At 40.4% G+C, this 5,147-nt stretch overlaps 1 pseudogene; it reads right to left on the bottom strand.

Annotated features, from left to right (window-relative positions):
• Positions 1–2,386: 2,386 nt before the first annotated feature.
• LOC145821228 (alkane hydroxylase MAH1 pseudogene) lies at positions 2,387–4,786 on the bottom strand (annotated as a pseudogene).
• Between the last annotated feature and the right edge of the window lie 361 nt (positions 4,787–5,147).

Genomic DNA, 5,147 nt, shown 5'->3' with positions numbered 1-5,147 from the left:
TGCAATGGTGGACTTAAACCATAAAGGGGCAGACCTTAATCCACCCCAAAATAGTGGCCAAAAGTGCCCAAAATGGTGGATAAACACTCATGCCAACATGCAAGCCAATGGACCTAAGGCTAAGACACAAAAAGGGGGCACTTTACTTCCACTAACATGACCATTCATGGCATGAATTAGACAAACAAAACAGAATCTTAGCATGCAAAAATGGGCTCCAAAACCCACTGATATGGCAGCTTAAGTGGCTCCAATGAGGTGCATACACCAAAACTCATTTCTAGGCATAAAAGGGCACATCCTCAAACCATGAAAGAGGTCACATATGCAAACATACAAACATGTTTTATGGGCTGAAACATGATCCTAAATGATGCCAAATCATGAGGATGGTCTAACTACACATGTTAGAGGCCAATATACTCAAGGCTTACAAGCCAAAACACAAAAAGATGACAACAAACATGGCAAGCATGACTAAAATAGATGGCCAACAGGCCTTAAACATGGTAAAGTAATGCCAATACCTTCATGAAATTAGGCTAATACATGCAAGAATCATGACCTAAACACAAGATACATTTCTAGGCCAAATAGAGGAATGTAAAGCAAGTATATTAAGCATGCAAAATGGCACAAATCCGACCAAGAACAGAGATAACATGTGACCTAGAGACACCCAAAAACCTCTGAAATAGGGCCAAAATCAGTCAAGCATGCATGTTACCCTTTAAGCCAAAAGGCAAGGAAATGAGGCAATGAAGGGAGAGGGGTGTCCCTCCCCTATACAAGACTTCAAACCACCTTCCTCACCACTGAAAATCCGCTGGTTTTCAGTGGTGAGAAGACTAAGAAACTCAAGCAAACAAGGCCTCACAAAGGAAGCACCAAAAAGGCCAAATAAGGCCTAAGAGGGTGAGTTTGAACTCAAACCACAAAACACCCTTAATGAAAGTTCTTAAGCATGAAAATATAAGCTTTTTTTATGTTATGTACAAAGCCTAAATCAGCAAGCAAGACAGGTAAAAAACTAATGCAAGTTTGGGGAAACTAAAGCAAAGTGATTACCCTTGAAGAAACTTTGAAGAACAGATGATCTAGCCGCCTTCTACTGATCAAAATCAGTCCAAAACCTCAAGAATCAACCCTCAAAGCCTCTCAATCTCGGAGCAGGGTGTAATGGTGTGTGTGTTAGTTCAAAAGTAAGGTAAAAATGCACTTTTGGGCTACCAAACACATACTAAGGGAGGAGAGAGAGGGAAATATAGAGAGAGATGATATATCTAGCAGATATATGTATATAAGCTCTGGTTTTCAGGTTTAAAACTCCCAACCTTTAACAATGAAGGAAGAGGGCTCTATATATAGCCTAAGCAAATGGTTCTTGGCTTCTCCAAGAAGCCAAGTGAAAGGGGCAAAGGGTGCAAAGGAGTCTAGGCTTCTTGGAGAAGCTAAAACAGCTGGCCAAGCTTCTCCAAGAAGCTTAGTTAAGGGTTCATCCTTCTAGAAGGAACCAAGGGGTTCAAAGGCTCATACCAGCCAAAAACCGCACGGGGAGGAGTAATGGTGCATTCCAGCTGGCACAGCTGGCGTGCACCATGCCTCAAGGGTGCAAAGGAGTCACGCCGGCCAGCAAAAGAGGTCGCCAGCAAAATAAAGTGCCGATCGACAGTATACTATGCCGACCGGTCATTGATTTTAAGAAACCATGGCCGGTGGCACCCCTAAACAGCCAGTGATGCTAGGGGAAGGCCGGTGGAATGTGAGGATGGCCAACAAGCCATTCCCTGCCCTTCAAGGCAAAAACACAAGTGTTTGGTGTCAAAACCAAACACGGAACAGCCGAGTTCGGAGATCCTGAGGCAAGGCGCGTAGCCGAGGCCTCGGGGAACTCCAAACGAACACAAACATGGATAATCACCGAGTGTTCAAACGGTGACATCCAAGTCTTGAGGACGGTCAAAAATGGGGTGTCTACAATCACCACCCTACAAAGAACCCGTTTCCACGCGAACACACCTCAGTTGGTGTCTGGAACCCATCTCAATTTGGGCTCAAAGTCAACCAAAACAAATGGTTACACAAACCATTTTTCCAACATGCTTCATATGAAGAAATCAAAACTTGAGCATGTTAGTAAAACACAACCACACATAATCACCATTCTCACATTTCTTTTTACATGCACAAAAATAAACCCAAATGTTATCTTTATTGAACAAGACATTACGACACTTTGCACAATTAATTAAGATGCTAACAAAAAACAATAACATTTACTTTCAGATACTCTTGCATCCCTCTCTTCTTTGCACTTATTCAAGTTCCAATCATTGCATACTTTATATATTTTTTAAACATCCTCCAACTACCCCTAAAATTAACTTCAAGACCATCGTTTGGTAACTTGAACCTTCAAGCCATGCTTTATATACAGAATGATAGAAACATTAGGGGCCACGGTATATCCTTCCACGACTTGAACATGGTAGTTGTGTATTGTACTTGAAACCACCACTTTCAATTGAGTGAAGGCTACTTCCCTCCCCAAGCAAGTCCTTGGTCCCGCATTGAACGACAAGAACTTGTAAGATGGCTCGTGTTTGATCATTCCTCGCTCAGATAACCATCTCTCCAGTTTAAAATCCTTTCCCCATATGAATTTCATCCTTCCCATTGCATATAGGGAGAACAATATTTTCATATTCGGATCAACACGATGCCCACTTGGAAGTGTATCTGGCATACGAGGCTCTGTGTTGGAATGGAATTGGTGGATATAGCCTTAATGATTCACAGAGTGCACCGTGTAGATAAACTAGCTTGCTTACCTCTTCTACGCTGAATAATCTCCATTTGTTAGCTTCTTTTGTTGGTATATTCGATTTGAGTTCTTCTCTGATCTTTTCTTCGACATCTAGGTGAGTTGAAACGAGCCAAAAAAAACCATGAGAGAACTCGGCTAGTCGTGTCTCTCCCCGCGATCATGAAATTCAAAATGCTGTCTCTCAAGAACTTATCATCACTTTCTATCTCTTCTTGATGTAAATACGATGTTAGTAGATCGACACCTCCTTATTCTTCGTCATTCGATTTGATTACTCTACTAAGTTCATCTCTCTTCATGGAAATATATTTCGCTATGATATGATCTAGGGTTTCACGAGCATTTGTCAATTTCTTCTCATGTCCAATCCCTACCAAGGTTCTAAATATTGGCCGGTACGTGCCGTACCGGCCGGTTCGTACCAGAAAATTGGAGTGCCGAGTTGGATACTCACCGGTATACCGGTGAGAATGAATTTCGCGTCCGTAACGTCCGAGTCCCGGTACGTAGCGGCTTGAATCCGATACATGGGCCGATACAGTCGGATACAGATTCACTTTTGTTGTTGTGCTCTGTTTTTTGTTGTGCTCTGTTCTGCTTCTGTTTCTGTTTTTTTTTTTTTTGTCGACAATCTAAATTTGAATTTTTCTTGGTTTGATGAGATTCTACAACTTTCGGTCAACATTTTGAGAGAGAGAGAGAGAGAGAGGATTGTTTGTGGTTGTATTATGTATGTGACTCTGAGATTGAAATGGATATACATGGAGCATTACCAGTCTGAGATTGAAATGGGTGAGAAGAGAGGTACTTAGGTACGTGGAGGTGCATGGGTTTATGGTGGATTTGTAGATTGTAAATGTTTAAGTGTTTTTTTTTTGTTTTTTTTGTTTATACACCTACACCTCTATTTATATTAATATATATATATATATATATTTTTTTTTCTCAATACAAGAAAAATAAATATTCAAATCAATTTTTTTTATTAAAAGTTTAACATATGCCAAAAATAAATACATATCATTTAGTTGAAAATGAGTAAAAAATGATCCTACATATCAAAATTTTGATTAAAATGTAACAAATTAAGGTTAAAAGAGTCAAAAAATGCATACAATTCAATTTTAGAGGGATTGCTAATGATTTTTAAAATTTCACGGTCACGACACCCGATTCCCGATACGTACCGGCCGATATTACCGATACCAATACTCCGCGATCGATACCGATACCATTACGTTACCCGATACCGCAATTTAGAACTATGATCTCTACCCACCTCTGGAACTTCCAAACCCTCTCGGGGACTATGTGGCGAATAAAGATAGCTTCCTCCGCATCATCCATGGCTTTGGAGAAGGGAACATGAGGGAGGTCGCTGGAGAGGCAACCGGGGTCATACCCAGTGACAAGTATGCAAGTAGTGTCAAATGTTAGCCTTTGGAACAAGGCTTGCAAGTCCACCACTTGTTTGGAGACATGTTCAAGAACTTTGATGAGTCCTTTCTCCACCTTATCTTGGGTGGTCTTGGCCAAAAACTGGTGGAACCGGGGGTGACTGAGTTGTAATTGAGCAAGTTTTCTTTGGTTTCTCCATAAATCTGAATCAGAATTAAAAATTCCACCTTCTAAAAAGTCAAAAATCTTGAGGAACTTAGGACCCTTTGGGAAATTCAGGAAGCTGGAACTCATTATGTAGTGCACATTAGATGGATCAACACTTACCAACATATTCATGTTAGCCAAAAAAGGGCCTTTGAATAGAAAAGTACCTCCGGCTTGGCATAGAACTCTGGTGGTCCAGTTGTGGATCTGGTGTACGTGGCAGAGAAGAATCGGTAGCATCCCAAAAAGAGGCCAGTTCCATGGAAGCACAACATCAATGGTGGTGGATAGGAAGAAAAGGAAGAGAAAGCATGTAAGTGATAAGAGGACTTCATAGTAACCTAGTGAGGCCATTTGGGTTTTTGTTCAAGGTCTTAGTAGAACTATGCAAGTAATATGTATAAGGGTGGAGATTTATAATGATTTTCTTCAACTCTAGGCTGTTTGGTCAAGCATCAATCAACTCCCAAGATGGCTTTTAAAGCATAGCAATGTTAGAAAGGCATTAAAAGTTGATCAATTCATGTATTCACATCCAAACTGCATAGAAACAATTTAAGTGTAACAATTTCCTTAATAGTGGTTCGGTAAGCACATTAACATATGTAATTGAAAAGACTTCTATGCGAGTTGGTAGAAATTTTCCTTTTCCCAATTAATAAAAAAATGAAATCTAGGATATAACTACCCGGCTTGTATGTAACTATTTGTATGA

The sequence above is a fragment of the Camellia sinensis genome, chromosome 1 (genome assembly GCF_055761805.1).
Source record: "Camellia sinensis isolate YWXY chromosome 1, ASM5576180v1, whole genome shotgun sequence".
Taxonomy (NCBI): domain Eukaryota; kingdom Viridiplantae; phylum Streptophyta; class Magnoliopsida; order Ericales; family Theaceae; genus Camellia; species Camellia sinensis.
The sequence above is the reverse complement of the archived record's forward strand: the minus strand, read 5'-3'. Positions and strand labels throughout refer to the sequence as shown.